General features: G+C 46.6%; 1 long non-coding RNA gene across 1 annotated transcript; it reads left to right on the top strand.

Moving 5' to 3' along the window:
• Positions 1-214: 214 nt before the first annotated feature.
• On the top strand, positions 215-24,050 carry LOC122430686. The gene is made up of 3 exons (XR_006266373.1): positions 215-420; positions 3,333-3,462; positions 24,000-24,050. It is a non-coding gene; the product is annotated as an uncharacterized LOC122430686 (long non-coding RNA).
• The last annotated feature ends 725 nt before the right edge of the window (positions 24,051-24,775 follow it).

Below are 24,775 nucleotides of genomic sequence, written 5' to 3'. Positions count from 1 at the left end.
TCTAGTCCAGGCGGCTTATTAACCAGTTTGTCAATAACGTCATGGTAAATGTTTCTAATGTTTTTTTAAAAAGGCTCCACACATTTCATTGCATTTGACTTCTCATCTGATAAAGCTATCTGCCTACGCCAAGTGGTGTCAGCTCGTCACTTAACATGAGTGACCCAGTGCATTCCAAGGCCCACGAGGAGGCAGGGGACTCCTTGGTGGGAAACAGTCTGCCTCCCCCCGGATGTCTCAGGGCAATCTGAGCTGTGTCCTGAGTTGTGCAAGCCACTTCCACCCAGGCCGGTCTGAATTATGTCCTGGCTGCGGGCTGTGGGTCCTACTTCTGTGCATGATGCCACAAGCTGTTCCTACTGAGCCTGACAGCATATCTGGGTTCATGTCCTGCCTCTACCACTGAGCCTACAGTCCATGGTGAGCATTGGTTTTCTCATCTTTAAAATAGGAATTGTGAAAAAAAAAAAGGAATTGTGACCACCTGCTTGCCAACTTCCTGTGGCTACTGTGAATCTCTTAACATTTCTCTACTATTCGCCCAGTCACCAGAAATATCTGATACTTACTGAAAGCTTAGTTAGTGTCAAGCTCCAGGCTGGGCTCTTTCTGTGTAAGATCCTATTAAATCCTCAAAATGCCTTCCTGTTAACTGTGTCTTTATCCCCATTGTATAGATGACGTAATTGTAGTTAGGGTCAGTTATCGCAAGTGACTTGCCCAATATCACACAGCTATTCAGCGGTCAACGCAGAACTTGAGCCTAGATTCCGTCATACTACCAAGATAAACCTTTATGATCACATTCCACTCACAAAGTAAAGAGAGGAGTGGTGCCTAAATCAGGTTACATAAATTACTTGGGAAAATTTCACCACCACACACACATACACACGGTCTTCCTTAGTGGCTCAGCGGTAAAGAATCCACCTGCAATGCAGGAGATGCAGGTTTGATCCTTGAGTCAGGAAGATCCCCTGGAGAAGGAAACAGCAACCCACTCCAGCATTCTTGCTTGGGAAAATTCCATGGACAGAGAAGCCTGGCAGACTATAGTCCATGGGGTCGCAAAATAGTTGGACATGACTCAGCAACTAAATAACAACATCACATATAAACATATGCATGTACATTCTCAGGCTCCATCCCAGCAGATTTTGATTCTGTGCATCTATGGTAGGCTCTGGCAAGATATTTTTTAAACAAACGGCCCAGGTTATTTAGACCCAGATGGCACTGAAAACAACTCTTGGAACCACCATTTGACTTGAAGGCTATCTTGTTCAACTTATCTCTGATAACTGAATACGCTCTATAGCCTCAGACTGTCTAATCTCACTAGAATCTCACCATCCATCCACTGCGCCTGTGCACCTCTGTGCCCCGCACTGGTGATACAGGCAGGAGGAAGATACGGATCCCAGTCGGGAGGCACTCGTGGCTAAAGTGGTTCCCCTGTTTATCATAACTCTTATCTCCTTTCCGCTTCTGTGCAGTAGTTCTAGTATGTGTTCCAGGGGCTGAGTGAATGAGTCTCTTGTTGGTCTCCAGCCTTTCTTTGGTCCTTTCTCTTTGGGTTTAATATCCCTGAAGGAGATGATGGAAGGGAGACCGGTTTATAAATGTGGATTGTATTTCTCAAGGCTCACTCTCTCTCTTGGGCACCCCATGCATGGGCAGCAGGTCCCCAAAACAAGCATCAGCAGCCACAGGAGGACCGCCCCAGTCCCCATCCATCCACAGCTCAGGAAGGGTTTTGTTAACCTGGAGGTGAGGTGGGGAGGATGTGCGAGCTAAGTCACCTCAGTTGTGTCTGCCTCTCTGTGACCCTGTGGACTGTACCCTGTCAGGCTCCTCTGTCCATGGGATTCTCCAGGCAAGAATACTGGAGTGGGTTGCCATGCCCTCCTCCAGGGCATCTTCCCGACCCCGGGATAGAACCTGCATCTCTTATGTCTCCTGCACTGGTAGGTTCTTTACCACTAGCACCACCTGGGAGGGAGGCAGAGCCAAACAGAAGGTTCCCTTGGGGAGTCATGGCTGAGTTCTAGGGGGCCATGAACCCTTGAAAGAGTACATATATGCCTTATGTGCATTGCCTATGTGTGTGGGGCAGCGGGGGGGTGGGGGGGGATGGGCGGCGGCGGTCCCTGACGGTACTGGGTTTGCAACATGTTTGTGATTCTCAAAAGCTTGAGAACAACTGCTATCTGTCCCCTCAAAGGGGGTGAAACCTATCTTCAGAGAAGGGCTTCCACAGGGCCTCACAGTTTCCTTCAGTTTTTGTTTGTTTTCTACAAAGAATCTTATCTCACTGGATCTTTGTCACCGTCCTGTGGAGTAGGTATTAGCTCCACTGAATTATTTGAGAAACTGAGGTTTCTCAGTTTCAGAAGAATTTGGCCCATGATGCTCAGCTTCCAAGTGGGACAGGCAGGGCCCACACCTCAGTCCAGCTGACTCCCAGCCTGGGGCTCGGGCTTGGCCACAGCCACGGTCTCGTGCTGGCCAAGGACTGAGACCCTATTCTATGGACAAAGTCATTCCTTGCACTAGAAGTAATGAAAAGTCATTTGATCACTCTCAGGAAAAATCAGAGAGGTAACCAGTTTAAACTAGTAATGAGAACTCGATATCCCGTTTTGAGCACCTACTCTATGCCAGACACTCACAGATACTATTCCACTTAAAGCACTAATGCATATGATTTCATTTGCTTTTCATGAGAACTCTAAAAGTCTAGTTATCTGCTCTACAGATGATGAAGATGTGTCCCAAAGAGCCTGGATAAAATGGCCCAAGTGTCCAACTTTGGCATGCCAGTACTTGAACCCATGTCTATGGTAGTCTTCAGAGATCACAGCTGTGTCTCTTTCTATATCTTACCTGGAAACTCCCCACTGTGACTTATGGGATCTGTGTAGGAAGCACTTGGGTATTGGCAAAAGCAGAGAGTTGAGGGGAGAGAATGGACAGGGAAGGCTAATAGAGCTCTCTGAACCTCAGTTTTCCTCATCTGTAAAATGGGTATAAAGCACATACTGAATGGTAACTGTGAAGACTGAGTAAGAACATGCATTGGAGAGTCTGATACATAGTAAGGCCTCGTTGCCTTGGGCTGTTCTCACCTGCTAGGCAGGAGAACCACAGGCTGTCAGCAGTTTGTTGTCTTTTGGGTCTCTGCTGTTAGCAATGACTTCCTGACCTCCTGTGAGAAGGAACCAGCTTTATTAGAGAGTTTCTCTTTTTCATCCTGCCAGGAGATTTGAGGAGTTAAAAACCATTTTTCACAATATGTTTTGACATTTAATTATATACTTTCTCCTGTTTAGATATAACTTCCCCTGTCATGTCTGCCACAAGCAGAGAGTTTGATGTTTGGAAGCATCACTCCTGCTCCTCCATGATCAGTTTCCTGCCTTGAACAATTAGCAGTCTGAACATGGAAGTCCAAACATCCAGGTAACTTAATTATTTCCCCTTCTCCTCTCCTTAACCAAGAAGAACCAGCAAATGACACATTGGTTTATCTAGGATTTTAAAAATGTGATGTTAGACTGCACAGGGGAACCAATGACCCTTTTCTCAGACCACATTCAATTAATATGCAAATAAGTTAGACCTTCTGGGTCAGCATTCAAGTTTAGAATCAAAGGAGTTAGTGCAGGGTGGGGAGGAATTAAGCCCTCAGAGGAGTAGTTCAGACAAAGTACAGTGTTTAGAATCAGATCACCCAGGATTTGAACACTGGCTCTCCCTTTTTACTTGCCTTGTTACCATGGTTTTGAGATTTATCCTTTCTAAGCCTCAGTTTCATCAACCTTAGATTAGAGATGATAATTTTCTGCCCCTGTCTGACCTCACAGGATGTGATGACATTTGCTGCCGTCTAGGTTCTCCCCCTAGGACAGCAGGAACTAACATTTCTGTCCTTTGCTTTCAGGGGTCATCATTTGCCTCTGGTGCAGAGGTTGTGAACTGAAAGGGCTTCAGGTACCAGATGAGCAATACAAATGAGCCAAGAGGGCCAGGGTAGCATGAGGGACAATAGGGAGTGGTGGGGACTGTGGCAAACCAGACAGTGCGGGCCCCATAGAGACAAAAGATGGCAGGAACAACCCAGCTCCCGTGCAGCAGATCTGGGGTGTCACAACTGCTGCCTTTTAAAATTATTTACTTGGCTGCACCAGGGCTTAGTTGTGGCATGTGAACTCTAAATTGCAGCACGCAGGATCCAGTTCCCTGACCAGGGTTCAAACCCAGGCCCCCTGCATTGGGAGCGTGGGGTCTTAGCCACTGAACCCCTAGGGAAGCCACAGAGTCCTGCTTTTTATATGAGCCTGCAGTCTGGATCTTCTGTAACACCTTCCTGTGTGCACTGCGCCTGGAGACAACCGCTGCAGACTGTGCAGCTGGTGGGTGAAGCGTGCAACTTTGTCTACTATATTTGGGGAGCAGATGTTTGGCTCACTTTTGCTTAGAGTCAGTGTACCTGCAGCCAGCCTCCTTCTGCACCATCTCCAAATTCCCTCTCAGCTCCACAGACCCTCACTTCCTGTCTTCCATAACCACTGGAGAAAAAAAGCAAAAAATCCTATTACTCTGTCATGCACAGCAACTTCGTTCTCTCTGGCCACCTCAAAGCAAGCTCTGGGACCTCTGTGTGTCCACGTTAGAAGCTCTACTAGCAGGCTTTCCTGAACAAAAGGGCTGTGTTCTGTGAGATGAAACTGCTCTCTGACCAGGGAGGAAGGGTAGAGACTTCTGGACGCAGACTCAGGACTGGGATTCTACATCCAGCTCTATCGCTAGACAGCTGGGTGGAAATGACCATGGAACCGGTCTCAGTAGTTCCAATGTCCATGATAGGAATAATAACACACACTTCCTTAATACTTTAGGAGAGTGAAAATTTAGAAATCCAACAATAATTCAGCAACCCACAATTTTCTGAGTGTCTGCTCTAGACCAGCCCCTTTGTAAGCAGATGGAGATGCTGAAATGAATGAAACCATCACTGTTTTCAACAGGTACAGAGTCTAGTGGAAAAAGACACTTGCTAACAACTGCTTGCTATAGAGTAAGGTGACTGGACCATGGGAGGACTGTATCAGGACATTGAGAAAGGGAGGAAAGAGCCTACAGGTCTTGGAGTAAAGATATCAGGATGTGTTACATTAAAAAAAAAACACACACAACATTTTCCTTGGTTGGGTTGAGAGAAAACAGTTAATGTATTCTGTCAAACAGCAGTGATGTTGTGGAAAGATACTGGAATTTCATTTGGTTTGTTTACAGTTTATTAATTTATTCAACACAGTTACTGAGTTCCTAGGAGTGTAAATCTCATTGTCTCACTTTAATCATGTTGCTACATCTATCCACTCTGCTCAGTGAGCTGGTGTCTGTATTCTCAGCCCCTAGTAAGCACCACTGAGTATTTATTGGAAGTGAGCAAAACATATGAACCATGTTTGATGCAGTCTAAAACCTTAGAACTGGCTTCTACAAGTCTTTACAAAGATAAATTTTTTGTGATTCTACTATTTTGGGTCTATTGCTGTCAAATGCACTGTGTTTGGGAAGATGTCTTGCGTAGAACTCTTGAGTTCCTGAGGCTTTAAGAAGAATGCTGTCCTATGTGACTGGTTTATCATCTAGTTAATACACTTCTGCCTGGAAAAGACTTGGGGACAAGGTGGTGTGGAGAAGCGGGAGCTGCTACCAGTAGGCTTTTCTCTCCAACTTCCTTTGTCCAGTCTTGCTTCTGTGGTGAGAGGGGTGTCACTGTTCATTTTGGCTCAGAGCATTGATTGTGTTTCGATAGACAAAGGGGTGTGTCTCACTGCATTCTGGAGTCAGATGGAGCTCCCAGGAAAGTGGACCAGGACTGGTACAGCTCAGGAAGTGTAGGGTAGAGGCTGAGGTCTGAGGAAGAGGCTAGGGAAGGTATGAACTACCAAGGATTCAGTCTGAGCCTGTGGACAACTTGAAAAATTCTTTATGCAAATGACCATGGCCTGCTGGGCATAGCTGCATGGCTCTTGTTTTGATTGCAAAGTAAAGTCTTCATCTACCTACCTACTCACCCTCCCACTGACCCTCCACTCATCCACACAACCAGTCACTATTGGCAAACTCACTTCTAGCCATAGGTATATAGAGAGGGAAAGAGATTTACTTGCATATGAACAGGTGAACTAGGATACAATGGCTAAGAAGTAAAGAATCCCCCTGCCAACGTTGGAGATGTGGGTTTGATCCCTGGGTCGGGAAGCTCCCCTGAAGGAGGAAGTGACAGCCCACTCCAGTATTCTTGCCTGGAGAATCCCATGGACAGAGGAGCCTGGTGGGCTACAGTCCATGGGGTCACAAAGAGTCAGACACAACTGTGCATGCATGTACCTCAAACCACCAGAGAGATGTGGAGAAAAGCCAGAGAGGGAAACAACTAATGCAGGCAGCAGGAGTCAGAGAAAGCTCCCCAAAGAAAGCGCCATTTGGCTGGGATTAGAGAAATAAATGAGACTCGCAGAACAGGTGATAGTGGAGACTTAACGCCAGAAGATGGAAGGGGCCATTTCAAAGGTGAGGGGTTGAAAAGGATGTAGAATATTTGGCGAAGTGTGGCTGGAACCCAAGTTTGCTAAGTTCATACCACATTTTGCAGGGCTGGTTGATTTTGCATTTGCTGAGTTTTTAAGAGCTGATGTGAGACCTAAGGTATCTTACAATCCTTGAAGATATCAAAATGCATTTTAATATCAAATGAAACTAGTTTAAATGCCTGGCTCTATGCTCTTATAGTGTCTGTATCCATTCTAAATGCCAATTTCATATTATTTCTTCATTTATTTAAAAACACAAATTTTGTTATTGCAAGTACTCTGTGCCAACAATGGTGCACAGAGGTTAGTTTCCCAGCTCACCCAGCTGTGCTCACCATAGTAAAGGTCCCCTCATGGGTCCCTTCTGCCCTTGTATATCAGTGAACAAGACAAATGAAGGCATCTGTCCTTGGAGAGTTTGCGCTACTACAGTGTAATTACTGGGAATTACCTCTTCAAGATGGCTTGAACTCTCAAGCTTTCAAACCTGTGTTCATTTTCTGCTACATGGAGACTGATATTAAACAGATTCTCCCTTCTCTAAAAATCTCCTTGACCATTTTAAGACAGTTCATCACACCCTGCTCTGAGTTATCTTCCTGCCTTATGGTTTGGAGCATGCTGATATTTCAAGGGGCCCAAATAACTGTTGCTGCTCCACTGTGCTCTGGTGTGGAATCACAGGAGAGACTGACTAAAGCGGTACCTTCAGAACTGAGGGCGGAGGTGAGGACATGATGTAGTGTGTTAGCCACACAAACCTCACAATAGACATGTGAAAGTGGTACTGAACAGCTGGAGCCTTTCAAGGTTCCCGAATGATAGGGAACAGACCAGAGAACACATCTGCAAACAGGTGATTCAAAAGGCAGAGGTGGAGGAGAGTGGCTGAACTAGGCATGGCATGGTCATTCCACCACCTAGACACATGAGTAGGGTATAGGAAAAATCCAAAGGTGTTATGCTAATCGTTGTTGTTCAATCGCTAAGTCGTATGTGACTCTTTGTGACCCCATGGACTGCAGCATGCAGACTTCCTTGTCCTTCACTATCTCCCTGAATTCACTCAAACTCACGTCCATTGAGTCAGTGATGCCATCCAACCATCTCATCCTCTGTCACTGCCTTCTCCTCCTGCCCTTCATCTTTCCCAGGATCAGGGTCTTTTCTAGTGTGTTGGCTCTTTGTATTAGGTGGCCAAACTATTGGAGCTTCAGCTTCAGCATCCATACTTCTAGTGAATATTCAGGGTTGATTTCCTTTAGGATTGACAGGTTTGATCTCCTTGCAGTCCAAGGGACTCTCAAGAGTCTTCTCCAACACCACAGTTCAAAAGCATCAATTCTTTGGTGCTCAGTTTTCTTTATAGTTCAACTCTCTCATTCGAACGTGACTACTGGGAAAACCATTGCTTTGACTATATTGACCTTTGCTGGCAAAGTGATGTCTCTGCTTTTTAATACACTGTCTAGATTGGTCATAGCTTTTCTTTCCATGGCAGGATTGTGATTTTTTTTTTTCCTGGGCTGCCCATCATGGTTATGGCATTAAATGAGAGTAGGCAAGCTGTTACCTGTGGGCTAGGCTAGTGTCATTTTGGAGAGGTCATAATGCACTTTCACAGTCATGCAGCAGCCACAGTCAAAAATGTGCCTTGGAAACAAGTAAACAAAAAAGACATTTTTGATGCCTGGCTTCGTGCCTGCAGTTACATGGGCAAAAGTGACCCAGGAGATATTCCCTTTGTGGCGTTGACTACCAAGGGAAGGTGGGGCTCAGAGTCAGAAGAGCTCACTTTTCATGCACAGCTAGGATGAAGCTCCTCCCTTCTTCCATGTATGGAGAAATTCACACTGCATGGTACTTGGTGTAAGTGGAAGGTGTATGGGCCATGGGGTTTGAGTTCTCTTCTGTCACTCACCATGATGAATGGAGTTGGGTGATGGTAGAAAATCTAATCTCATCGCCTTTGCTCTCCTATTTATAAGGTTGCAGGGTCTGAGGGACAAGGTCCCAGTGCTTAACTTGAAGTGCAGATGATGGCATTAAAAATACTTATGGAAAGCACCTGGCCTAGTACACCTAGTCCAGCATCAGCCTTGTTGATAATGAGGATTATCAATACTGTGGCTCAGACCTTGCGAGGAGTTGTGTTAGGTTGTTTGGGTTTTGTAGAAAGAATCTAGGGCCTAGAAAGAGGAGGCTGGAGCTCTAACCCTGGCTCTGTCTCTTGTGAGCTGTGTGATGTCATTTTAATTACTCAGCATTTCTGGGCCTTGACTCTTCATCTGATAAAAACAGAGGTTGGAGGACTTCTGTGGCGGTCCAGTGGTGAAGAATCTGCCTTGCAAGGCAGAGGACGTGGGTCCTATCCCTGGCCAGGGAACTAAGATCCCACATGCCATGGAAAAACTAGGCCCTAGCGCTGCAACTCCTGAGTCCTCTCACTCCAGGGTCCCTGCTGAGAGTCTGAGCAGCACAATGAAAATTCCTGCATGACACGACAAAGATCAGGTGCTGAGACAGACCTGACGCAGCCAGATAAACACTAAATAACTATATTTTTAAAAGAAGAGTTTGGTTCAGGCATTTCTACTCTTTCCCAACTAAGTAAATTCCTCTCAATTTTTCACTGCTAATGAAATAACTTGCTTCCCAGGTGGCACTAGTGGTAAAAAAAAAACTGCTGCTATTGACTAAACATTTACGTCCCCTCTATTCAAATGTCTTTGGAAGGTCATCTGATCATGAAGGCAGAGCCCTCATAAATGGGTTTATACCCTTATAAAAGAGACCCCAGGGAGCTCTCTTCCCCTCTCCTTCCACAATATGAGGACTCAGCAAGAAGACAGCCATCTATGAACCAAGAAGTGGGCTTGAATCTGCTGATGCCTCGATCTTGGTTGGACTTCTCAGCCTCTAGAAGTGTGAGAAAGACATGTCTGTGATTTAGAAGCTACTTGCTCTATGACGCTGTTACAGCAGCCTGAATGGATGAAGACAACTGCCAAGCCTACACCGCTAGTTCATGCACAAAGCGGAAAATGGTGACTCCACCTGGCCAGATGAATTAGAAAGAGCTGACTTCCCTCTGGGGAGACCCAGCTGCATGTCTAAGTTGCTTATGACTGGACCAGGGACTGGATTTTGAGCCCCATCTCCCCCGAGGCAGGCACCCTGTGCCACTGACCCTGACCTCACCTGTGGCCCTGACCTCCGCATCAGACTCTCAGCCTCCAGACACGGCTATCCATTCCGGTCCTTCCTCCACACCCTTCCAGGAGATCACTCTCAAACTGAATCTGACAGTTACACGCCTTCCTGCTCAAACCCTGACCGGCGCCTTAGGGCTGTGGGGTAAAACCAGGCTGTAGGCCTGGACACATGCATTCTATTAGTGGTTTCCTGAACTTGCAGTGTTTTCCCTCACTGCGGGGCCCTCTGCACATGCAGGTTCCCCTTGCTCAGAAGGCCCTCTCCAAGGGCCTCGTCTCCATACCTACTCCGAGCTAATGCCCAGATACCCACTGAGACTGCAGCATCATCTCTGGTAATCTTTCTGGGATGCCCCAACCCTCAAGAGAGAGCGGGGTCCCCTCACTGAGCCTTCACACAGCCGCCCCTCTGCCAGAATGAGAACGCCAGCAGCAGCGTGCCTTCCTGAGGACTCTCCGCGTGCCCAGCACTGACGGCCTCCTGGTGATGGAGATGCACACATCCCCAGCTACAGCTGAGGAGGCTAAGGGGATGACTGGCAGCTCTCATCTAGTTCAGGGCTCCTCAGAGTGTGGTCCTCAGTTTGCAGCATCAGCATCAGTCAGAAACTTGGGAGAAATGCAGAAATTCCAGCTGACCCCCGACCTAACTGAATCAGAAATTCTCATGGTGGACCCAGAAGTGAGTTTATATGAGTTTTAAAAGCCCTGCAAATAATTCTGAATGTATGCTAAAATTTGATTTATTGAGCACCTACTCTATGCAAGGCAGTTTGTGAAACAATGGCCTAAAATCCAGCTGGTAGTGGGTGGCGCTAAGATTTAGAACCATATAACTGACAGTTGGAAAACATTAATAAGCTTGTGGTTTTAACTTCTATGCTCTGAACACCCTTGTGCTTTGCTCAGAGGCTCCTCCTGGCCACCTGACTTAAAATCACAGCTCCTGGCCCTCCTACCATGTACTGCCAGCATGATGACCTTCTGACCCTTACTCCCCAGCATTTCCCACCAGCCGGTATACTAGACTCTTTAAGTATTTATTCATTATTCTTATCTTAGCTTGAGTTGCTGCAACAAAATACCCATGACCAGATGGCTTAAACAACAGACATTAATTTTCTTTGAATTCTGGAGGCTGGAAGCCTGAGATTAGGATGGTAGCCCGACTGGGTTCTGGGGAGATCTCTCGTCCTGGTTTGTAGATAGCTGCCTTCTTGATGTGTCCTTAGACTGGAGGGAGGGAGGGAGGGAGAGAGACAAGGAGAGAGATGGAGAGAGACAGAGAGAGAGAGACAGAGGGAGAGAGAAAGAGACAGAGAGAATACGAGCGAGCTCTGGTATCTGTTCTTATAATAGCACGAATCCCACCGCGAGGGCTCACCTCTGGACCTTATCTAACTCTGCCTCTTGAAAACACTATGTCCAAACACCATCTGGATTAGGGCTTCAGTGTGTACCTTTATGTGTGTGTTACCCACTCAGTCATGTCTGGCTCTGTGACCCCATGGACTGTAGCCCCGCCAGGCTCCTCTGTCCATGGAATTCTCCAGGCAAGAATACTGGAGGGGGTTGCCATTCCTGTCTCCAGGGTATCTTCCCAGCCCTGGGACTGAATCCGGGTCTCTTGCATGGCTGGCAGATTCTTTACCACCTGAGCCACCTGGGAAACCCATATACGCTGAGGAAGGACTCAAATACTTAGTTTGTCCCAAGTTCCTACTACCTCATTGTAAGCCCCAGCTGGGTAGGGGTTTATCTGTGTATTTCGTCTGTTAACTAGTAAATCCTCAGTGCCTAGAACATGGTCTTGCACATAACAGGTGCTCAAGAACTATCTGTGAACTGAGAGGTCACACAGACGGTTGGTGATGCAGAGGCGAGGCTCACTCTGCTCTATTTAGTCACATCCCAGTATATTTAATCACATCCCAGTATATTTCCTATGCTCCCTGCTCCCTGCCTCCATTTACTGTTCTCTTGCTTAGCAGCTTCCTCCTCCCTAGAAGGGTCATTTTCCAGAAGCCTTCCTTTACCAATTGTCACTAGCAGGAAGAGTTTTCTCCCCACCAGTCCTGCAGAGCGGTTACCCGAGGTATGATTTATCTCATTTACCCGGTGCTTTGTCTTAATGGTTCACCAAGTGAAGATTCTTTCAGTAATGACAGTAAATGCATTTGAAATGTAGATATCGACCCAGGCAATGCTGCATATTCAGCTCATCAAATTTTCATGTTAGAATTAAATCCTCCTCCCCCTTTTTTCTTGGTGGGAAGAGAGAAAGCAAAGTGTTGATTCCAGTTCCATCACTGTGGCACAATTTTTTTTTTTCCCCCAATGAAAGGAGAACTCTTCCATCCTCTACCCCTCCCTTGGCTGCTGCCACAGAGTAGGAGATGATCACAAGAGAGAGGCAAAGAAATCAGATTCATTTGGATGTATCACGTTCTACTCACGTGCTAAACTGTACATGGGAAATGGACATGGGATGCTTGGCCCTGCCACCCTTGGGCAAAAAAAAATGCCACCACCATTTCATTCTCCCTCTCAAATAAAATCTTTCCAGAGCTCCCCAGCTGCCTTAGTCATTATCAGAGGTGCCTCGGCCTCTGCCACATGATTAAAGCAATTCTGGCTGTATCTCATGTGCTTTATCTCCTCTTCAGACTTGCTTTACCCCCCACCTTCTTCAAGTAGATAACCTTGTTCTTCTCTATTATCGTCCTAGGTACTTCCTCCCAGTGTTTATCATAATCCACAACTACTTTGTTCTTTTTTTTTTTTTTAACTAATTCATTTTCCTTTGGTTTGTTTGCTTTTAGGAGAGCCAAGACGTACAGAAACACAGCTAGCTTCTCTTTCCTGGGGTAATATCAGCTTATTTCATATTCATTCACCCTGCTACACACAGGGGGCCTGACTTACTGCTTGCAACAACATGCTGAGATAGGATGTAGCATGGCTACTTTGTAAATGAGGCTGCAGAGGCCAGAGCAGTCAAAGGGAATGTCTTATGCAACACAGATCATGAGCGAGGGGACCTCAACTATGATCAGGTCTGCCCAACCCCAGGACAGAGACCAGAGGCAGAGCCTGCAGGCTCTGAAGCCAGCAACAAGGATCAAATTCTAGCTCTGGCACCTACCAGCTCTAGGGCCTTGAGTGAGTTATATAAGTGCTCTGTTTTAATTTTCCCACCTGCGGAATGGGAATAATATTCACATCTACTTCATGGGGAGGTGAAGGCTGAAGAGTTAAAAACATAAAGGAGTTTGAATAATTTCTGGCACATGAGTATGATTCAACAGATTTTAGCTCGTGTTGCAATTTCACTATGCTGGTTATTCACAATTTCTCACATCTGAATAGGCTGTTACAAAAGTCTCCCCCATTTTCCAGATGAGGAGAGTAAGGGCCACCGATTTCCAGCCACTTGCTTAGATGACAGAGGTAAGAAGCTGGCAGACTTCGGGCTCAGTTCTGGGTCCCTGCCTCCTTCTCCGGTAGCTCCCTTTCCAGGCCCAAATTTATATGGACTCTACGTTTCCAGGTTGCATGGGTAGCCTTAAGGCGTCAAAGGTTGACCTTAGAAGGACTGACAGCACATTAAACGCAGCAAGTCATCTCTCTGCCAAAGCAATGCAGTCAAGGGGATATCCAAGTCTGGGATTTATAAAGAGGGTCTGGTGGGCCTGCCAGAATAGAGCTTGGGGACCCCTGGAAATTTCTCCCGATGAACAAATGAGGGTCCCTCTGGCCTTGCTGGCATCTCTCCATTGTGAGCCTCCCTTTACCCTTCATGGCAGGGCTTCAGCCATGCCGGCTGCCTGCATGGGGTGACTGGAAAAATTCCTCTTCTGTCTAACATATCCAAAATTATCTCCCTAGACAGACTGCCAATTCCATCAATCAAGATATTTCTTGAGGATATAGTGCTGCTTCTCCAGCATATCGCCCCCAGGGCAGGGGAAAGTTTTCCGACTCACTTCTGAAATCTGGCTCTTTCTGGCTTTCCTCCAACCTACCTGTCAAACAATCCGAGCAAAAGGGAAGAAGCCTCGTATTTTCCCTTGGGCAGCTTCTATGTTCCATTGACAAGTAGCCTCTATGGCATATAGTATATCATCTAACCCTATATCAACACTGCAATATAGGTGGAAGAATTTTTTTTCTTTTTGATGCATAAGGAAACAAACTCAGAAAACTTAAAGAACTTGACAGAACTTTCCTAGCTCATAGGGATGGGCCTAGAATTCAAACGCAAGCATGTGCAGCTCTGAAGTCCCTGCTGTTTCCTCGACGGCAACATTTCTGAGGTCATGAGCTCAGCAGCTTGGCTTTGTGTGTGACGCATACATATCCACGCGGCCTTTTCTGCCTCACTGAGCTATTTAAGACAGTACCATTGGAACCCTCCTTTTGAAAACCTGAGTTTCTTTTCTTGCTAGCTAAGGGTCATGCTGACATTCTGGAAATCTGTTTTCCCCAAAATCAAGAAAGTTTGAGGGCTCAAGCTGGGTTAAGCTGGAAATCTCAACCTGGTCTGACTCCAATATGGCGGTTTGCTGTGACCATAACTCATGTCCCAGGGGCCCCACCACCGACAATTCAGTACCACTCAGCCTTGAGGAGGGTGCCCAGGAGCAGTTCTTCTTGTGGCTCCTCCCTTTGGAAGACAAAACAGTCAAGAAGAAGAAGGTGTGGGTGGTCCTCTGCATCCAAGAGACTCCTGGGGAGTCTCCTGTGGCTTGACCCTGTGCCACTGCGGGGCTCCATATGAGAGTTTCCTGTAGATGAACAGGGTGCCCAATTGGCGGCTCACTCCCAAGATAGTATCACTTTTGTGTCTTTCTTTTCTTTTATCTACAACCCAAAAGCTTTACCTCATGTTTCTACCACATGGTGTAGATTTCCAGCTTGATAACTCCAAAGTCTTCATCCCTCCCTTCATTAGAGTTCTTTCTCTCTTCCTTCTTCCCGGGAGAAGGAAATGGCAACCCACCCCAGGATGCCTGCCCAGAGAACTCCATGTACAGAAGAGCCTGGCGGGCTACAGTCCATGGGGTCATAAAGAGTCTATATGACTGGGAGACTATCACTGACTCACTCACGTTCTTCTTCTTTTTAAAATAGTATACCTCCTTCCATTGTTATATTAGTCATGCAACCAAGTCCACCAAAACCTTCAAGGCTGTATGTGATCCCCTGGTACACTCCTGAGTTTTCTTTCTTTCCTTCCCCTGTTCCCAGTAACAAAGCATAGACATGTGAAACCATGTAGAAGGTATGGAACAGAACCTTGCCACTTGTCTTCTCTATGCTACCCCACATAAAGCCTCACACTGATGTAAATCCTGTAAACCCAATCTTTAAAGAAGGGAAATAAACATGCATGGAGCATCAGTCATGCATCACTTTCCCGTATATGATCTTATGTATGCCTCAGAGCAACCACGAGAGGCAGGGATGTTCATGCTCATCATATAGGTGAGAAAATCGAGGCTCACAAAGGTTAAATATCATAGGCAGACTCATGCTCTTGAGGGTCTTCTTTCAATCATTCTTTGTTTAGCTCTGAAGGTTAGGTCTTTCTAGTATGAAGTACTGGCTAGCTAGTGCTCAAGACCTTCAGACTCTGACACATTCTGCTTTCTGGAGGAACCAGGTATTACAATATGCTGCTCTTTGTCACTTGTGGCCAGGCAGAAAATTAGAGCAAGTCATGCCAACTTTATGCCTCAGTGGTCACTCCGTAAAGCAGCATGAAACGCACACGTATCTGCAAACAAAATCTACAACAAACCATTAACTTTTTAAAAACTGTTTTAGAACCTACAATCAAAAAGCCGTTTCTTAACTGTCCCATCTACATTCACCAGTTAGGTGGCCCTGTCATTTATCTGCTTGAACATCAAGCAGATCGGCAACTATTATTTTAATTAATTAATTCAGCCCTTTATCCCCAGGGCGGGCCCTGAGAGACACTGGGCTTATTTTCACAGCGGTCCCTGATGCTCAACTGTCAAGCTACATCACAACTGGCACTCTGAGCTACATGCGAAGCCAAGCACTTAATCTCTTTAAAGGAGACCTGTCATCACATTCCTTCACTCCAGCGCAGCCCCAGTCTATGTTGAGACATACTGTCTCATGCACCTGTCTCTCTTTTCCCATCCTTACAGCCACCATCTGGGTTTAGATGCTTCTAAAATACTCTCTGAATCATTGCTTCTGCAAGTTATTGAGTGCCTGCTCTGGGCCAGGCATCATGCTGTGTGTCTCATATTCCTCTTCTTCCATCCATAAGACAACCGTGCAGCCTAGTGTTGGGTTGGCCAGAAAGTCCATTTGGGGCTTTCCAGAAGAGCGTATGGGAAAACCCAAATGAATTTTCTGGCCAACCCAATATAATCACCCTCGTGCATGCGGGCTAAGTCATTTCAGTCTTTCCTGACTCTTTGTGACTCTGTGGACGGTAGCCCATCAGGCTCCTCTGTCCATGGGCTTCTCTAGGCAAGAATGCTGGAGTGGGTTGCCATTTCCTCCTCCAGGGGATCTTTCCGACCCAGGGATCATACCCTGGTCTCTTATGTCTCCTGCATTGACAGGTTCCTTGCCACTAGTGCTACCTGTGAAGCCCTAATCATTATTCTCAGAGTCCACCAAAGGAAATGGAGTTTTAGGAAAAAGAAGTCACTTGACCAAGGTCTTTTAATTAGGAAGTCACACAGAAGTATATTAACTGAGCTCTGTATTTACTTCAACAATGAAGTTGCTTCCACTCTCTGTACTGCCTCTAGCCCTGCCTTTAGTCTCTAAGATCTGGGAATGAAAACCAGATGCTAGCTAGGTTATCAGTTCAGTTCAGTTCAGTCACTCAGTCATGTCCAACTCTTTGCGACCCCGTGAATCGCAGCATGCCAGGCCTCCCTGTCCTTCACCAACTCCTGGAGTTTACTCAAACTCATGTCCATCGAGTCGGTGATGCCATCCAGCCGTCTCATCCTCTGTCATCCCCTTCTCCTCCTGCCCTCAATACTTCCCAGCATCAGGGTCTTTTCCAATAAGTCAACTCTTCGCATGAGGTGGCCAAAGTACTGGAGTTTCAGCTTCAGCATCAGTCCTTCCAATGAACACCCAGGACTGATTTCCTTTAGGATGGACTGGTTGGATCTTCTTGCAGTCCAAGGGACTCTGGTTGTATCCTACATCAAAAGGTATAATATGGCCCCCCAAAAAGACATGGCAGAGAGAGGACCTAGGGTAGATAAGAAATGTAAAAAAAAGTTTTGAGCAGGCTTCTGTATAACTGCCAAGTAAATTCCCCCCATTGTTTTGTTTGTGGATGCTTCAGTAAATTTCACTTTGCTCCTGGTTTTTATGTAAAGTATATTTATTTAGTGGTGGGGTGAAACAGGTGTTCAGGGCTACCTGGAGAAGGAAAAGATAGCAGACATTTGGGGAATACTTGGTTTTGTAATACTGGCTGATTTTCTTTAAAAAAATAAATAAATAATAGATGAAACAGGCGTGCTGGTCCCCAACTCCTGAGAGAGGGAGAATGGCATTTCAGGTTAGGCAGTCATTGGTGCAAGTGACCAGAGCTGTGTTAGGGCCCAACCACATCTGCTCCTGGGATGGCTTTCAGAGGGATTCTGTCTGCATAGAAGATGCTGAGCTTATCTATCTGCTCGCCTTTCTGGCCAGCCTTCATCTCAAGCCATCCAGAGTTTCAAAAGTTCCCACTTTTACAGTTTTTCCTTTGCTGTTAAGCATTTTTTTTTTTTTTTTTTTAAGGGAAGAAGACGAAAAAATATCTAGCCGTTTTATAACCATTGCTTCTTAGCTGCCCTGGGGGGATCCTCTCTAACCTGAAACCTCCCGTAATTCTCTGGGGCACACTGGGCCTCCCAGTGACACCTTCATTTACTGCCATTACAGTCTGGCTCCAGGGTCTTAGAGCATGGTATCTGCCCTCTCTGCCTCTTGCTGCCAGAAGGAATTGCACTTAAAAGCTCTCCCTTATGCGACTAAATTGCCTCTTTCTATTTCATCTTGCACCCAGGTAAGATGGTGGGCCAGTTAAACCTCTCACTCCCCTGGTCATGGAAGTAGTTTGAAGCATGTCTGTTGAGCATTTCCTAAAGCATTTCCTATAGCACACTTGGCCCATGATCGGGTCTTCAGAAATGAAGTTTAGCTGTTGAATATTCTTGAGAAACATGGCCCAGTATATCTGAGTCTTGGAGACCCTTAATGCATATTGGCAGATGAAAGGCACAGGGAAGTTAAAGAATCCGGTATTTTGTAAAGTGATTTGGTTAGGGAGCCCTACTACTGTTTTCATTATCCCTACACCCTTTGAGAAGTGCTACGCTAGATAATCATAACCCCTTCCCAGTGCATGGTATTTAGACTCTTACACTCTGTTAGAGCAGGAAGTGAGGAAGGCAGTATGATTTGAATTTACAGGTGCTGACACTGAAGGGCAGACCTGTAAGTGACTGGGAGTACAGAAAGCAGCTGCTAGAAGGCAGATGGAATCAGGGTTTCTGACCTGTAGGCTGGGTTCCTGCTGCCAGGCTGGATGACTTTATTCCTGGGGCCATACCCTTGCAATAGCCATGCCCAGACGACACATGCCCCCTCAGAGCAAAATGAGCTTTGTTTTTCCCTCTGGCGGAAAGGAAAGTTTGCTTTATTTTGGAGGCTGGCAACCGAAGGAGAAGGGGACTTGTGTCCAAAGGCCAATTGCCCCCTGCTGATAAGGGGGGCATGAGCTTTTAAAAGGGAGTTTCAGGGGTGTGCAGGCGGACGGAGGGGCCTACCTGCAGAAACAGCAGTAACCTCTGACAGTCATCTTCTAATTGGTCCTGCATGGTCTGTCATCTTGATCACATTAAGTACCGTTCATCTTCATTTCCAGGGTTGGTTTGTTTGCTTTTCCTTGAGGCCAGTACTTGGGAATTGTGGCAGCTTCTGTCACGGCTACAGACTGGTCATCACTTGGTTGACTTCTCCACCTCGTAGGGGTTTCAGTGTAGCTCTGGAGACTGGGAATTCCAAGACAGACAAAGGTGCTGGCAGATTTGGTAAGCTCTTGAGAGTTTACTTTCTGGTTCATAGATGGCATTCTTCTTGCTTTGTCCTTACGTGGTGGAAAGGCCAAAAGGAGCTTTGTAAGCTGGTTATTACAACTTCTACAATGGGGTAGGTGGGGAAAACTAAGGAAAGAAATACTTGTTTAGTGAATAGAGGGTGCTGGGTGCTTTGTCCCCATTACCCCATAAATCCTTGTGATAAGCCTGAGAGGTGAGCGTTATTATCCCCATTTTACAGCGGAGCACGCTGAGGCTCAGAAAGTTTAGGTAACTTTCCCAGGGCCAGCCAAGGTTTATGTTCGGGCTTAACTGCCAAAAGCACCCCCTAGTCCTCTCACCCCACTACCAGATTTTCATCAATGGTACCAGCTCCATGACCCTAGAGCCCAACAGGGAGAGCGAGATGCTCTGAGGGTTTGACCCTCTTTGTGTCCCAGCAGCTTGTTTACACAAGACTGGCCTAATCTGGAGGTTCAAGAAGAATAAGACTATTGAGAACTAGTCATTCTGCACGCAAAGGACGTAAACGGGAGCGGAGGCTTAAATGGTTTGACAGTGCTTTGTCCCCATCCTGGAAAGTGTGCTGGGATTTTATCCCCTTCGCCAAACAAACTGTTGCGGTCTTCTTAGGGAACGGGGTGAAAATGACCGAGGTATGATCTGGGGCTCCCTGAGGCTTGGAAGTTGCTTGTATGCAAACAGTGGAGGGTGGGGCAGGAAGAAGGCCGCGCTCTGATCTGGGCTCTGCACCCAGCGCGTGTGACCGTGACAAGTCTCTACACCCACCTGGCCTCAGTGTCTCGTATAGAAAATAAAGGGGTATATTGGACTTCCCTGTGGGTTCAGGGCTTAAGACTCTGCACTTCCACTGCAGAGGCCATGGGTTTGGCCTCTGGGTGGGTAAGATCCCACATGCCACAAGGAACAGTAAAAAAAAAAATTAAAAAGTAAAATAATTTTATTTTTTATAAAGGATGTGAGAAGATGCTCAGAGGTGATAACTGCTAGTATCTGGAGGCCAGAGGTTACCACTTCTCTGATCTGGATTCCACCTTCCAGCCTAGTTTGTCCTGGAAAGTTTTAGGCCCACAGGATGGGAGACGTGGTGTTCTCAGCCTTCTGAAATGGAAGTGAGACAGTGTCCCCCACCTTCACCTTACAGGGCAGGCGTTGCGAACCACAGGCCTCAGGCCCCTCGGACCCAAGAACTCTGGGTGCGTCCTTCACCCGTTACTTGGTTCCCTGAGTTTGGGTTCCAGGCGGGGACCCTGAAGAGGCTTGCATTTGCTCTGTTTGGGGATGGTTGGTATGGAGGAGCAGGGCGTCAGTGTTTGGAACCATACCTCCTCTTCCAGGCTCAGGTGAGGAGGGCCCTCAGGGTGGACAGGTCCACGGAGAGGGACACGGAAGAGGCCCTGGGGCTTGTGAGAGGGAGAGGAAGGGGACCAGCTGCTGACCTAGGCCTGGGCCAGACGCTGAGCTGAGTGGTGGACGTTTCCAGAGGCTCCCATGACAGAAGGTTGGTGCAGGCAACTTCTCAGCTCCCTCCCAGCTCACACCTTAGGTGTGACTTCATTTCCCTGTCTTTTCTCTAGCAGCCCCGCCCCAAACCAGTGCCTCAGATGAGCTCAGACTTGAGTGTGACTCATGGAAGAGTGTCGGGGCTGCCAGGCCTCAGACAACAGATTATAATCAACTCCTTCACGGGCCCCTGTGCACGTGGGGTCTCCTCCAGGGGAAGCACTTTGTCCCCCGACCTGGTTTCCAGGGCAACCAGAGCGCACAGGTGTGGCTCAGGCCCCTCAGGGACCAGCTGGCAGATGGATGCCAGACGTCGTCGGGGCCTCCCGTGGCCACCGCTGCTTCACCTGACAGGAACGAAGATCTTAACAAACCTCCCCTCCTGTGTCCCTCAACAGATGCAAAGGAGGGGGCCCTGTTATTATTTGGGAAAGAGGCACAGAGGCAGCCACGCCTAGATTCCAGAGTGTGGGTGGACGGGTGCCATCCATACTTCAGTGGTAGCAGGGGCAGGACCCAGCCCCAGGCTGCAACTCCACCCCTCCTTGCGAGGGGCTCAGGGTTTTCCTTCCAGAGAATGTTGGTAGGTTCTTCCAGGCTGGAGGCTGGAAATGCTGCCAGCAATGCCATCAAGGTGAAGCTAAAACATGTCATGTCCCAGGGACGGCCAGTCTGTGGGTCATGCCTGAGGGTGTGCAGGCTCTGTGAAGGGAGGGACAAGGTTCACTGCGTCTGCAACCCGAGTGAGCCCTTAACAAACAGCTGGTGAATGACAGAGAGGTGGAAAAGCGTGCATCCCTGAGGGGTCTTAGAGTGTGACTAGAGAGCCTGGGAAAGCAGGGGTCCCTGGGATTTGGGTTTGGATAGAGAAAAGGGAGAATTAGGGAGGAATCGTGAGCCTCCTCCTTGGCACAGACATTGCGGTTGGCACATCACGTGAGCTACTCCTTTTCAACCCTACCCAGGAGTTCTTACACCCTCTGTGTGAGTTGAGGTTTGTGAGTCTAAGTGAATTGCCCAGAGATAAATCATTTAAGTGGCAGAAGCAGGATTAAAACCCAGGTCTTCTGATTGACCTGCCTTCATATAGCTAGGCCTGATGTCCCCCACTTTATACAGAAGAAGACTGAGGTCTGGAGAAGCCAGCTGACGGAAGGCAGAGCAGGAATCAGAACTCAGAGCTCCGGCCTCACTCTTTCTAAGCCCTTCATGATCTGCCTGATTTTCTCTGGTGACACAGGTCTCCCTTATTCCAGGTGGCACTGCATGCATTCTGAGGTTCATCCTGTCCCCAAGGGGGCTGGGACTCCCCCCATCCCACAGTCTGCTTCTTCTGTCTCGTCAGCTCATCGCGAGCCTGGGAATCCTGGGCAGCCCCTTTGGGGCGGGCAGACATCTGGCTCACAGCTGGCCCAAGTATGGCTCATGCAAGTCTACGACAGAGAATGCCGGCTTTGTGTGTGTTTGTTTTTCTTTTCGCTGTTGATAATAAAATTGGATAATGAGCCTGATGAATGAGACGCCTCCAGAGACTGGTCAGGAGTCCTGGTTCTACCACTTGCTAGAGGCGCTGAGCTGTGCCCCTGGAGTGCCCTCTCTGGGTCCCCATGTTCCATGTGAAACATTGGAAGTTGTGCCAAATGATAGCCAAGATCTTTTCCTAGTGCTGACTTTCTAGAAATCTATTTAAAACAGGTCAGCATGTATACACCAAAAGAGTCAAATACTCTTCCTTATGTAGCAAATTCTAAAATGAAACAAACGCAAAATATTTTGATATTTAAATCAAACTTTGGCATTTTATGTTCCCTTTATCTTTTTATCCTCGAGTGAGTTTTTAAAAATAGTCTTTGTTTTATGAAATAAGTATATTTTCCCTTCATAAATGCACAGAATTTCAAACTCTTATTCTCATGCATTTTCCCCTCTAAAATGTAATTTAAAAAAACCACAAAAATTGAGATGGCTACAGTGGGGTAAATATTAAAACTTTGTGGGGTCCCTGTTTATATATATCTTATGATAGTTAATTTTATGTGTAAACTTGGGTGAGGTTAGAGTGCAAAGTTGTTGGTCAAACATGAGTCCAGATATCACCCTGAATATAGTTTTTAGGTTATGAATAGCAGTTGTAATCAGTTGACTGTAAGTAAAGCAGATTACCCCCCATGTGTGAGTGCACCTCATTCAATCAGTTGAAGGTTTTGAGAACCAGGACTAAAGTTTCCTATAGAAGAAGGAATTTTGCCTCAAGAGTCAACATAGAGGACTTCCCTGGTGGCACAGTAGCTAAGAATCTGCCATCAATGCAGGGGACATGGGTTCAGTCCCTGGTATGGGAAGATGTCACATGCCACGGAGCAATTAAGCCCTTGTACCACAACTACTGAGCCTGTGAGCCGGAATCCAAGAGCAGCAATTGAGAGTTAATCCTTAGTAGGTTGATAAGGAGTCCAGGGCCCTCAAGGAGGAGAAAGGGGTCCAGGGAGAAAGAGACAAACTTTTTTTTTCTATATTTCTTTGTCTTAGTTACATAAGAGGTTTTTTTCTTAAGCTTTAAATTGTTATGGCAACAATCTATTTTGCCTAAAACTTACTTTCTTTAAGCCCAGAGCTAATGATTACACAGCAAAGCAACTCATCTTGCTCAAGGGTGAGCTTTCCCTTAAACTCTGTACTAATGATTATATAACAACAATGTCTCTTGCTTAAGAACCTTCTGACTAATCCCGTTATCTTCTGTGAGAGTAGGTCTGGTAAGACCTCTCTGTTGTTAGTTCTAATTCTGTTATCTTAAAGATGTATGTTGTGGGAGTGGGTCTGGTAAGACCTTCCTATTGTTAGCAACCAGTTGAAAAAGTATATAAGGCCTTGATAAGGCTAGCCACTGGGGCACTCTCTGCTCCCTTCTGACATCTGTGTCAGATGCTTTCTCTGTCCCCTTTTCACCACATTAAAACTTCTGCCACACGAAGCTCCAAGTGCCTGAAGCCTTGTCTCTGGTCCCAAAGCTAAATTCCCTTCTTCAGAGATCATGAATCCGACACCATTCAGCCTAAGCTATCACAACTACTGAGCCCATGTGCTTCTACTATTGAAGCTCACGCGCTCTAGAGCCTGTGAGCCGAAACTATTGAGCCTGTGGACCACAACCACTGAAGCTCTTGCACCCTAGAGCCAGAGTGCCACAGCTACGGAGCTCACGTGCTGCAGCTACTGATGCCCACGTGCCTACAGCCTTTGCTCCGCAACAAGAGAAACCCCTGCAGTGAGAAGCCCGCACACCACAACCAAGAGTAGCCCCCACTTACTACAACTAGAGCAAGCCTGCACAAAGCAGAGAAGACCCAGTGCAGCCAAAAAGTAAATAAATAAATAAAAATTTAAAAAACACTAAATATGTTTATATATATAAAAAAGATATAACATAGAAATTGGCCTACCAGTTCTGTTTTTCTGAAAGTGCTGACTGATATATTTGTGAGATTCAAAGATTTTTTTTTCCACCAGAAATGTAATAAAATTCATTATTGTTATACTTTTTTTCCCCCCAGGAATGCTGTCTTCACTCTCTGACTGTGTTTCATCACCAACATGAGTCTGGGACTCACGCAACCTGAGTGGGACTCCAGTCCTGCTGCTTAATAGTGTGGGGTCTTGTGTGGGCAGGGCTCCCACTGAACTTCAGTCTCCTTGCCTATCAAGCGGGAGCTGGGGAGCAGGGTGTGTGATGATAATAACCCCTTTGCTCAGGGGTTCCTGGGAAGGTCAGATGTGATGATGTGTTAAGTCATCTGAAACAGAGCATGAACTTGATAAAGAATAAACACAGCTAATATGATAAATAAGATTGCTGACAAAGGTCTGTATAGTAAAAGCTATGGTTTTTCCAGTAATCGTATACAGATATGAGAGTTGGACCGTAAAGAAGGTTGAGCACTGAAGAACTGATGCTTTTGAACTGTGGTGTTGGAGAAGACTCTTGAGAGTCCCTTGACTGAAAGGAAATCAAATAAGTCAATTCTAAAGGAAATCAACCCTGAATATTCATTGGAAGGAGTGAGGCTGAAGCTCTAATACTTTGATCACCTGATGCAAAGAGCTGACTCATTGGAAAAGACCCTGATGTTGGGAAAGATAGAAGGCAGGAGGAGAAGAGGGCAAGAGAGGATAAGATGGTTAGATGGCATCACCAACTCAGTAGACATGAGTTTAAGCAAACTCTAGGGAGATAGTGAAGGACAGGGAAGCCTGGCGTGCTGCGGTCCATGGGGTCATGAAGAGTCAGACACGACTTAGCAACTGAACAGCAATAACAAATATGATGAGT

The sequence above is a fragment of the Cervus canadensis genome, chromosome 29, assembly GCF_019320065.1.
Source record: "Cervus canadensis isolate Bull #8, Minnesota chromosome 29, ASM1932006v1, whole genome shotgun sequence".
NCBI classification, from domain to species: Eukaryota; Metazoa; Chordata; class Mammalia; order Artiodactyla; family Cervidae; genus Cervus; species Cervus canadensis.
The sequence above is the reverse complement of the archived record's forward strand: the minus strand, read 5'-3'. Positions and strand labels throughout refer to the sequence as shown.